The sequence below is a fragment of the Triticum dicoccoides genome, chromosome 2A (assembly GCF_002162155.2).
Source record: "Triticum dicoccoides isolate Atlit2015 ecotype Zavitan chromosome 2A, WEW_v2.0, whole genome shotgun sequence".
Lineage (NCBI taxonomy): Eukaryota > Viridiplantae > Streptophyta > Magnoliopsida > Poales > Poaceae > Triticum > Triticum dicoccoides.
The window spans coordinates 64902567-64915546 of record NC_041382.1 but is presented as its reverse complement, the minus strand read 5'-3'; positions in this window follow the sequence as shown (position 1 = coordinate 64915546).

Genomic DNA, 12980 nt, shown 5'->3' with positions numbered 1-12980 from the left:
GATCCAAAAATAAGTTCTGTGAAGTTTCAGGTCAATTGGACTCCGTTTGATTTTCCTTTTCTACGATATTCTAAAACAAGGGAAAAAAACAGAAACTTGCACTGGGCTCTGGGTTAATAGGTTAGTCCCAAAAATCATATAAAATAGCATATAAATGCATATAAAACATCCAAGGTTGATAATATAATAGCATGGAACAATCAAAAATTATAGATACGTTGGAGACGTATCAGGCACTGCCGACGCGCGGGCTGGTGATACGTCTCCAATGTATCTATAATTTTTGATTGCTCCATGCTATATTATCAACTATTTTGGACTATATTGGGCTTTATTTTCCACTTTTATATTATTTTTGGGACTAACCTATTAACCGGAGGCCCAGCCCAGAATTGTTGTTTTTTGCCTACTTTAGTGTTTCGAAGAAACGGAATATCAAACGGAGTCCAAACGGAATGAAACCTTCGGGAACGTGATTTTCTCACCGAATGTGATCCAGGAGACTTGGACCCTACGCCAAGGCATCAGAGAGGCGGTCACGAGGGTGGGGGCGCGCCCCCCCTAGGGCGCGCCCCCTGCCTCGTGGGCCCCTCGGAGCTCCTCCGACGTACTTCTTCCTCCTATATATACCTACGTACCCCCAAACTATCAGAACAGGAGCCAAAAACCTAATTCCACCGCCGCAACTTTCTGTATCCACGAGATCCCATCTTGGGGCATGTTCCGGAGCTTCGCCGGAGAGGGCCGTCATCACGGAGGGCTTCTACATCATCATAGCCTCTCCGATGAAGTGTGAGTAGTTTACCTCAGACCTTCGGGTCCATAGTTAGTAGCTAGATGGCTTCTTCTCTCTCTTTGAATCTCAATACATAGTTCTCCCCCTCTCTTGTGGAGATCTATTCGATGTAATCTTCTTTTTGCGGTGTGTTTGTTGAGACCGATGAATTGTGGGTTTATGATCAAGTCTATCTATGAATAATATTTGAATCTTCTCTGAATTCTTTTATACATGGTTGGTTATCTTTGCAAGTCTCTTCGAATTATCCGTTTGGTTTGTCCAACTAGATTGGTAGTTCTTTCCATGGGAGAAGTGCTTAGCTTTGGGTTCGATCTTGCGGTGTCCTTTCCCAGTGACAGAAGGGGCAGCAAGGCACGTATTGCATCATTGCCATCGAGGATAACAAGATGGGGTTTATTTCATATTGCATGAATTTATCTCCCTACATCATGTCATCTAGCTTAAAGCGTTACTCTGTTTTTAACTTAATACTCTAGATGCATGCTGGATAGAGGTCGATGAGTGGAGTAATAGTAGTAGATGCAGAATCGTTTCGGTCTACTTGTCACGGACGTGATGCCTACATACATGATCATGCCTAGATATTCTCATAACTATGCTCAATTCTTTCAATTGCTCAACAGTAATTTGTTCACCCACCGTAGAATACTTATGCTCTTGAGAGAAGCTACTAGTGAAACCTATGGCCCCCGGGTCTATTCTCATCATATCAATCTCCATCACTTTAATCTTGCTTTGTTTTTACTTCGCTTTTTACTTTTCACTTTGCATATTTATACCAAAAATACCAAAAATATTATATCTATTAGATCTCACTCTCGTAAGTGACCGTGAAGGTATTGACAACCCCTAATCGCGTTGGTTGCGAGTAGCTATCGTTTTGTGCAGGTACGAGGGACTTGAGCGTGGCCACCTACTGGATTGATACCTTGGTTCTCAAAAACTGAGGGAAATACTTACGCTACTCTACTGCATCATCCTTTCCTCTTCGGGGAAATCCAACGCAAGCTCAAGACGTAGCAAGAAGAATTTCTGGCGCCGTTGCCGGGGAGACTGCGCAAAAAGTCAACATACCAAGTACCCATCACAATCCCTATCTTCCGCATTACATTATTTGCCATTTGCCTCTCATTTTCCTCTCCCCCACTTCACCCTTGCCGTTTTATTCTCCCTCTCTCTCTCTCTATCCTCCCTCTCTATTTGCCTCTTTTGCCCGCTTGCCTTTTTGTTTGCTCGTGTGCTAGTTTGCTTGTCATCATGGCTAGTCTCATATCTTCTCCATTGTCTCCCGAGAGTGAAGTTTTAAATTTTAAACAAAGGGAGAGAGAAAATCTAAAAGATGCTTGGTATAGAATTTGCAATGCTCAAAATAGATCTACTAGGAAGCAATCTACCTTAGTTCTTCTCTGCAATTTTTATGTAGGTGTTAATCCATGGTATACATATATCCTCGATACCATTACCGGAGGGAACTTCTTGGGTAGCCATACTTTTGATTCTTATAATGCTATGTTAGATTTATTTGGCTCACCACATCTCTTGGTTAATGGAACCATGTTAACTTTGGAGCATGTTATGCAAAGACTTGAAATTATTGAAAATAAAGTTGCTCCTATTGAATGAATTGAAAATCTAGATAAAAAGATCCACAATCAAATTACTCAATATGGATCTAAGGTAGGAATGACTTTGAAAAATATTAAGGAAAAGGGACCCATAGTTAATGAGAAGATAAACTTAGATTCTACTAGAATTGATAAACTTGAGGGTATCATTACAAACTTGGGAACCGATTTTTCTTCCGTAAAGAATACTCCAAGTCCTCCTACTAAAATTGCCAAGCTTAAGTATGTTCCTAAAAATAAGGGTGAATCATCTAGTAAGGAAACTGTGGATCTTAAATCTATAAGTATTCTTCCCAATCTTTTTGCTATCATTAAGGAACCAATTGCTACAAATGAATTTTTTGATCTTGTGCCTAAAATTTTGATAATCACTAGAAAGAAAGACATTCCTAAGGGAAATATATGCCTCATCGAATAATTTCCTACTAAAGACGGCAATACCTAGATCTATCCTCGCTTTTATGCCTAGCTAGGGGCGTTAAACGATAGCGCTTGTTGGGAGGCAACCCAATTTTATTTTTATTCCTTTATTTTTGCTCCTGTTTAGTAATAAATAAATTATTTAGCCTCTGTTTTGGTTGTGTTTTTTTGTGTTTAGTTAGTGTTTGTGCCAAGTAGAACCGTTGGGAAGACTTGGGGAAAGTCTTCTTGAACTTGCTGTAAAAAAACAGAAACTTTAGCGCTCACGAGAACTGCTGTCATTTTTATTTTAAGAGTGATATTTAGTTAATTCTTTTTGAAGATGATTAATAGATAAATTCCTCACATCTAGAAATTTATTTAAGAATTTTTTGGGTTCCAGATCTTACGCTAGCTTCAGATTACTACAGACTGTTCTGTTTTTGACAGATTCTGTTTTTCGTGTGTTGTTTGCTTATTTTGATGAATCTATGGTTAGTAAAATAGTTTATAATCCATAGAGAAGTTGGAATACAGTAGGTTTAACACCAATATAAATAAAGAATGAGTTCATTACAGTACCTTGAAGTGGTATTTTGTTTTCTTTCACTAACGGAGCTCACGAGTTTTCTACTTTAAGTTTTGTGTTGTGAAGTTTTCAGGTTTTGGGTGAATTCTTTTGATGGATTATGGAACAAGGAGTGGCAAGAGCCTAAGCTTGGGGATGCCCATGTCACCCCAAAGATAATCCAAGGACACAAAAAAGTCAAAGCTTGGGGATGCCCCGGAAGGCATCCCCTCTTTCGTCCACTTCCATCGGTAATTTACTTGGAGCTATATTTTTATTCACCAACATGATATGTGTTTTGCTTGGAGCGTCTTGCATTATATGTTTCTTTGTTTGTTAGTAGCCACAATCATCCTTGCTGTACACACCTTTTGAGAGAGCCATACATGAATTAAAATTTTATAAAATACTCTATGTGCTTCACTTATATCCTTTTTAGCTATGTAGTTTTGCTCTATGTGCTTCACTTATATCTTTTGAGCTAAGTAGTTTTTCTATATGTGCTTCACTTATATCCTTTGGAGCTATGTAGTTTTGCTCTATGTGCTTCACTTATATCCTTTTGAGCTAAGTAATTTTGCTCTATGTGCTTCACTTAGATCTTTTAGAGCATGGTGGTGGATTTGTTTTAAAGAAACTATTGATCGCTCATGCTTCACTTAAATTATTTTGAGAGTCTCTTAATAGCATGGTAATTTGCTTAATAATAATATGCTTGGTATTCAAGATTTGTGAAACTTTCTTTTGAGTGTGTTGAATACTAAGAAAAGTTGGATGCTTGATAATTGTTTTGAGATATGGAGGTGATAATATTAAAGTCATGCTAGTTGAGTAGTCGTGAATTTAAAGAATACTTGTGTTAAAGTTTGTGATTCCCGTAGCATGCACGTATGGTGAACCGTTATGTGATGAAGTCGGAGCATGATTTATTTATTGATTGTCTTCCTTATGAGTGGCAGTCGGGGACGAGCGATGGTCTTTTCCTACCAATCTATCCCCTAGGAGCATGCGCGTAATACTTTGGTTTGATAACTTCTAGATTTTTGCAATAAGTATATGAGTTCTTTATGACTAATGTTGAGTCCATGGATTATACGTACTCTCACCCTTCCACCTTTGCTAGCCTCTCTAATACCGCACCCTTTTCGTCGGTATCATACACCTACCATATACCTTCCTCAAAACAGACACCATACCTATCTATTATGGCGTTTCCATAGCCATTCCGAGATATATTGCCATGCAACTTTCCACCGTTCCGTTTACTATGACACACTCCATCATTGTCATATTGCATATCCCGGTACACCACCGGAGGCATTCACATAGAGTCATATTTTGTTCTAAGTATCGAGTTGTAATTGTTGAGTTGTAAGAAAAATAAAAGTGTGATGATCATCATTATTACAGCATTGTCCCAAGTGAGGAAAGGATGATGGAGACTATGATTCCCCCACAAGTCGGGATGAGACTCCGGACGAAAAAAGAGGCCAAAGAAGCCCAAATAAAAAAAGGAAAAAAAGAGAGGCCATAAAAAAAGAGAAAAGGCCCAAATAAAAAAATATAAATAAAAAAATGAGAGAAAAAGAGAGAAGGGACAATGTTACTATCCTTTTACCACACTTGTGCTTCAAAGTAGCACCATGATCTTCATAGTAGAGAGTCTCTCATGTTATCACTTTCATATACTAGTGGGAATTTTACATTATAGAACTTGGCTTGTATATTCCAATGATGGGCTTCCTCAAATTGCCCTAGGTCTTCATGAGCAAGCAAGTTGGATGCACACCCACTTAGTTTCTTTTCGAGCTTTCTTATACTTATAGCTCTAGTGCATCCATTGCATGGCAATCCCTACTCACTCACATTGATATCTATTGATGGGCATCTCCATAGCCCGTTGATACGCCTAGTTGATGTGAGACTATCTTCTCCTTTTTGTCTTCTCCACAACCACCATTCTATTCCACCTATAGTGCTATATCCATGGCTCATGCTCATGTATTGCATGAAGATTGAAAAAGTTTTGAAAAAGTTAGAGTATGAAACAATTGCTTGGCTTGTCATCGGGGTTGTGCATGATTTAAATACTCTGTGTGGTGAAGATAGAGCATAGACAGACTATATGATTTTGTAGGGATAACTTTCTTTGGCCATGTTATTTTGAGAAGACATAATTGCTTTCGTAGTATGCTTGAAGTATTATTATTTTTATGTCAATATAAACTTTTGTCTTAAATCTTTCAAATATGAATATTCATATCACAATTAAGAAGATTTGCATTGAAATTATGCCAAGTAGCACTCCGCATCAAAAATTCTCTTTTTATCATTTACCTACTCGAGGACGAGCAGGAATTAAGCTTGGGGATGCCTGATACGTATCTATAATTTTTGATTGCTCCATGCTATATTATCTATTGTTTTGGACTATATTGGGCTTTATTTTCCACTTTTATATTATTTTTGGGACTAACCTATTAACCGGAGGCCCAGCCTAGAATTGCTGTTTTTTGCCTATTTCAGTGTTTCGAAGAAACAGAATATCAAACGGAGTCCAAACGGAATGAAACCTTCGGGAACGTGATTTTCTCACCGAACGTGATCCAGGAGACTTGGACCCTACGCCAAGGCATCAGAGAGGCGGTCACGAGGGTGGGGGGCGCCCCCCCTAGGGCGCGCCCCCTGCCTCATGGGCCCCTCGGAGCTCCTCCGACGTACTTCTTCCTCCTATATATACCTATGTACCCCCAAATGATCAGAACAGGAGCCAAAAATCTAATTCCACCGCCGCAACTTTCTGTATCCACGAGATCCCATCTTGGGGCCTGTTCCGGAGCTCCGCCGGAGAGGGACGTCATCACGGAGGGCTTCTACATCATCATAGCCTCTCCGATGAAGTGTCAGTAGTTTACCTCAGACCTTCGGGTCCATAGTTAGTAGCTAGATGGCTTCTTCTCTCTCTTTGAATGTCAATACAAAGTTCTCCCCCTCTTTTGTGGAGATCTATTCGATGTAATCTTCTTTTTGCGGTGTGTTTGTTGAGACCGATGAATTGTGGGTTTATGATCAAGTCTATCTATGAATAATATTTGAATCTTCTCTGAATTCTTTTATGTATGATTGGTTATCTTTGCAAGTCTCTTCGAATTATCCGTTTGGTTTGTCCAACTAGATTGGTAGTTCTTGCCATGGGAGAAGTGCTTAGCTTTGGGTTCGATCTTGCGGTGTCCTTTCCCAGTGATAGAAGGGGCAGCAAGGCACGTATTGCATCGTTGCAATCGAGGATAACAAGATGGGGTTTATTTCATATTGCATGAATTTATCTCTCTACATCATGTCATCTTACTTAAAGCGTTACTCTGGTTTTAACTTAATACTCTAGATGCATGCTGGATAGCGGTCGATGAGTGGAGTAATAGTAGTAGATGCAGAATCGTTTCGGTCTACTTGTCACGGACGTGATGCCTATATACATGATCATGCCTAGATATTCTCATAACTATGCTCAATTCTATGAATTGCTCAACAGTAATTTGTTCACCCACCATAGAATACTTATGCTCTTGAGAGAAGCCACTAGTGAAACCTATGGCCCCCGGGTCTATTCTCATCAATCAATCTCCATCACTTTAATCTTGCTTTGTTTTTACTTTGCTTTTTACTTTTCACTTTGCATCTTTATACCAAAAATACCAAAATATTATATCTATCAGATCTCACTCTCGTAAGTGACCGTGAAGGGATTGACAGCCCCTAATCGCGTTGGTTGCGAGTAGCTATCGTTTTGTGCATGTACGAGGGACTTGGGCGTGGCTTCCTACTGGATTGATACCTTGGTTCTCAAAAACTGAGGGAAATACTTACGCTACTCTGCTGCATCATCCATTTCTCTTCGGGGAAATCCAACGCAAGCTCAAGACGTAGCAGCTGGTTGCCTGGTGTGGGCGCGGCCATGCCGCGATGTGCGCGAGCTTGTAGAACGCAAGGCTACAGCGGACGGTGGTTCTAGGGGTCGCGGGAGCGGTTGCTAAGGCATGGAATTGGAGGGGTAGGAGGAGGGGGAGCACGCGGTGCTCACCGCCATTGCTGGGAAGGCCTGAGGGAGAGTTGAGGCGGCCAGAGACGGCGACGATGGGCAGCGGCCCGAGGAAGAATCCGAGTTTGGGGCGGTATCGTGGAGGCTTTCGGGTCCTTGTGGCTCAGTGGCCAGAGGAAGAAGGGGAGGTCGCGGAGGTCGGGGACACGCCGACGAGGTTGGAGGGGCTCGGTGGCCGCGGCGGTGCGGCGTTGGGACGGAGTGGATCCACTGCGGGAGAGAGTGAGGGAAGGCGAGATCTAGGGGGAGCAGATCTGGGAGGCGAGTGGGCGAGTGGGAGAGGGGATCGTGGAGGTGGGGCCGCTAGAGGCTTCAACCTCCCCGCGGCGACATCGGCGAACTGGTCGGGGTCGACCTCGGCCCTGTAGCGACACGGAGCAGAGGAACAGGAAGGGAGGGAGCGACCGATGGAGGGGTTAGGTGGGCTTGCTGGGCCGTTTTGGCTAATGGGCCACATGGCCTAGTAGATTAGTTTTGTTTTCATTTTCTTTTGTCTTTCCTTTTGTTTTCTATTTCATTGCTATTTTATTTTAAGTTCCTATTTTTTCAGTTTTATAAAAATGAACACTAGCACCTAAAGTTGTACTTATAATCATACTACTGCCACATTAATGCTCAACCCAAAAAAATAGTTTAATATTTTATAAAATTCAATAGGCATTTATTTAATTGTTTTAACTACTATTTTAATTATCTTAGATCCTTTAAACATTTTAACAAAGTTTGGTTTCTCCACCATAATTACCTATACAATATTTGGTTCACTCCGAACATTTTAGTTTTAATATTTGAAGACTTTTATTGTTTGCTTGATTTTGAATTTTAATTTCGAATCGGTTTTGAGCTAACACGAGACTTAACAACAGTAACCGAGGTGACGTGGCATCATTACGAGGGGGTTACTGTAGCTTAATTATTCGGACGTCACAATTCTCCTCCACTACAAGAAATCTCGTCCCAAGATTTAAGAGGGGGGAACTAAGGGGGGAAAGGTCTTGTTACGAAACTTAACCAGTCTTCTCGGTCTTGGTTGCTCTTCTCGAAGTGGTTGATCCATTACCTTGATGTCTTTAATTTTCTGCTTGAGGTCATCATGATGAATTCGGCATCCTTTCTTCGGGAACTCCATCATACTTACGAAAGAATAAATGGTGGGTATGTTCCAGGAGAATGGACCTCTGCAAGGTTGACTATCTGGTAGCTAACATCGGGGACGGTAGCGGAAAGTAACTCTCGAACTGAAAATTAAGAAAATATCAAGAGTAAAGTAAGGAGGTTACCTGAGAAGTTTCAAGCGGGTAGGCAATCGTTCGATGCCTGAAACAACATGTGAAAGGGGTTCAAAGCAACGGGAATAAGTATTATGTCTGATACCAGAATTGATGATCTCTCGGAGGGTGGCTCATGAATTACATACGACGTCATGCGTGAGGAATAACTTTGGAAACCGGGGGTGTACAGGAGAGTTAGGTTTCGATCCTGTGGAACTGTGGGTTACGGGCCCACCATGTGGGTTAAAAGTAGGAGGAACGGTGACATCTTGCATGGTCAGGATAGTAAGGCATATCAGAGGGTAGCCTGTCAGTTATGTCGGCAACAACGTCGGTACCAAGGGCGAGGGATGAAGAGAACCATTTTCCTGCTCGTTGGACGAGGCGGACCAATAGGCAAAGTTCTCGTCCATCGGTGGCTACTGGAATGTCATCAACAATAGTAACAGGGTCTTGCTGACATAATCGTACACCGAGGTGTTTACATAAGCAGAAGAATGTTACCGCTTAGATCATATAGATCACAGGAAAGGTTAAACCAAACAACAGAAAGAAAAATATGATTATCAGATTAAACAGAACAATGGAAAGGAAAATGTGTTTAAACACATATTTCAAGAGTATATCCTTCCCAAGGACAAGCAGAGCACGATATCCATGATAGGATATAATGTAGAAAACTCTTTTAGGTAAGGGGAGATAAATTTCAGGACATTACCCATACAACTGTGTTTGGATAATTGAGCAGGAAACATTTAACATTAGGCTTCAAATGTTCTTATCGAAAATTGGAGTACCATAGACATGCTTCGAGATAGCATTGACATGGTCCTCTAGCAAGGTCGGGCTTTGGATACACAAAGGATCCATCAGGAACAACTTATAAAATAAGTCTTACGATTTCCTCATGGAAGAATCGCTAAGCTTGCTAAAAAGGAAACTATAACAATAGGTCCTCCGGCCAGGTGTGCTGGGCATGACATCATTTTACCGGGTCATATGAAGACCAATGTTATGACTCTTGGAAAACGTTCCAACCATCATATCTGACCGAGATTCAGATCTGATTGGTGTCAGGATACCACAGACTCAGGATGCCTGAGTAAGGAAAGGTGCAACGCCATTGACGAGATGACACTATAAGATTCTCGGGCAATGATCTATGGAAGCAAGTTCTGGAACAAGAGTTCATCATTAAAACCAATGAGAGGATGAAAAGGTGGCTGATGAACTCAGTGACAATTCATCGAGGTTTCCGAAAATACGGATTCGCACAATTATGAGAACAAGGAGAAAACATTTGTCAGATCAAATGTTATATTGATGTATGCTCAAGGAAAACCTACACAATTAAACATTGGTTGAAAGGTGCACGCGAGATATGGGTTTAGGTAGCATGATCAATGCTAGAATGGTGATTCATTAAATAATAGTCTAAGAATGAACTGTTGACCATTAACTCCAAAGCAATAGGGTTGCTAGAAGTTTTGAAGTCGCACACCATAGTTCAATTGTCAGTTTTCCGGTTAGAAACATCACAGGGATCAAGGAATGAACGGATATGGCAATAAGTATCGCCTATATCAAGAATTCTTAAGAGGTGGTGAAATTCTCACGACATTCTTGACATAAAAGATGGTAATACTCCAAGGTAAGGAACCAATGCTGGATAGCAAGGATCTCAAGGTATAACACGAAACACGAACAAGTTTGTGTTGAACAGAAGGCAATAAAGTGGTCGATGATAAAACAATTCATCAAGGGCAAGGATGGTATTTCTCATCATGAATTCAATATATATCTTGGAAAAGCTTAGGATGTTGATGATGACCACGACACAGTTGTCGATAGATTTCATGAAGATGTAATCGATTGGCGATGCCATCAAGTCAATGGTATGATGAAGCGAAAGGTTAATGGATCCAAGGGTATGACACAAACTCCAAACCAAGCTTGCTGTCCAAAGCGAAATGATGGGATGAGGAAGATCGACGTAAGCTTAGCTCATCGTCAAAAATTGTGCTCTGGGAAGAAGGACCAGGTAGCACGGTTAAATTTTAGCACGATAATGATATAGCCGATCAGGCTTGGGATGACTTGAAGGATTATTAAACTCATAAGCAACAAAATTTTTACTTATAGTTATTGAATCGGAGTGCGGAATCAATTCAGCTATCGGTGTTCTCGAGTGACTAATAACTCATGACCCGAGGAAAAATTTGAATCAACAAGAAATAATTGTAGATGAAGAACTCATAAGGAGTTATGTAGTTTCATGATATTCTCGAGATACCAGAAGGTAAAACTCGAAGGTAGAGCAGAGTAGAGGTTGGGCAGGTGTATTGATCTGCAAAAGGCAAGTATTTTAACTTGTCCGAGTAATAGAATCAAAGGAGAAAAATCATGGTCGGAACCACGGTTGTAAAGGACCGAAAAAATATACAGAACGAACGTATAACAAGGGGATTATTATCATTTACAAGAAGCTTCGATGATAACTTCCACATCGGGTCCATGGGCATGAACGCAAAGGCTCAAGGTCGACTCCCACTTCTTCAATGCATAACCTTTCATTTTACTTCTCCCTTTTGATGAGGCTGTAGTGTAGAATTTTTATCTGGCGAAACAACAGAAGAGTATGACTCGCGAAAACTTTCGGGTTCATACGGTTTGGGGAAGGTATAGGTTCAACCCATCGAGGAATCTTAGGAGCATATACCACAATTTCAGGAATAAATAACACAAGCTCGATAGTAGAGCATGCTGGGGAAAGCAGAGGATACAATTTACCAAAGGCATTATGTATCCGAGGAAAGGCTCACAAGCTTATAGAATATGAAGGACGCTGTCGGATAAAATCCAACAAAGGATCTGGTGGTCCACAAGGGATCTGATGTGAGCATCGGTACTCAACCAGAGGAAGAAGGAATGCAAGGAGATCAGTTTATAGAAACAACTGACTAACTCAAAGTTCAAATGCAAAGGAATTATCAATTCCAAGACAAGGGATCAGAAGCAATGCTCTGATTAGGGATGGATAAGTTGAATAGCCGTAGAGGTACAATCGATGGCAAAATTTGATTGGTCGAGATCCAGCTCATGTTTAAAATGACGTCTGAGTCAGAAGGATAAATTCTAGGGAACAACTGATGATTGTGTGCATTCACACACATGTTGAATAAAAAGGATCAGAATGAAAATCACAAAGGTTTTTAAAGTAATTAGCTAGACCAATGGAATTAACCGGAATGCAAGTATGCAAGAATTCCAAGAACAACAGGCTGTTGAGGATTTTTGAAAGATCAAATAGTATTTCGAAGTCTTTTGCGGAACACAAGAACAACTGGGAATGAGTGGATACTCGATAAGTCCGAGGAATTATCCGTAGGGGTATTTCTGGGGCAAGGAACTGCAAGGCAGTAAGCTCAAAGGATTCTCGAAACAACGGGGAGCAGTTTAGGGCATCTTGTAATAACAAGATCAATGGGATTGAATGTAAGAATGGCAGGTGTATGCAGTTATCAATAGGGATATAACAGTGGTAGGGAATTTGCAAAGGCGGTGGGTACGAGTGTCTCGGGAGAACATCATAGAGTAACCTCGGAATCTTCTGGTGCAGCAGACGATCATCGGTAATAAGGTGCTCTCCGAATGAAAGTGATCACGAGATCCTAATGTTAGAGTTAGCAAAATCATTTAACCCGAATAGAAGAGAGATTAGAGTCCCGGAGTATAGACGAGGAATAAAAGATCCTAATACCACCCAAATGGCGACATGGGCCCGTAAGGCACACAGCCATATTAGTAAGAAGTTTTGTAATGTCTAGACTCGACTTCGGCCAAGGAGTGTGGAAGGAGGATTCCTATAGGTAGTTGGCTCTGATACCAACTTGTGACGCCCCCAATTTGTTCGTACACTAATCATACACGCAAATGTGTACAATCAAGATCAAGGACTCACGGGAAGATATCACAACACAACTCTAGACACAAATTAAAATAATACAAGCTTTATATTACAAGCCAGGGGCCTCGAGGGCTCGAATACATAAGCTCGAAAACACAAGAGTCAGCGGAAGCAAAAATATCTGAGTACAGACATAAGTTAAACAAGTTTGCCTTAAGAAGGCTAGCACAAACTGGGATACAGATCGAAAGAGCCGCAGGCCTCCTGCCTGGGATCCTCCTAAACTACTCATGGTCGTCGTCAGCAGCCTGC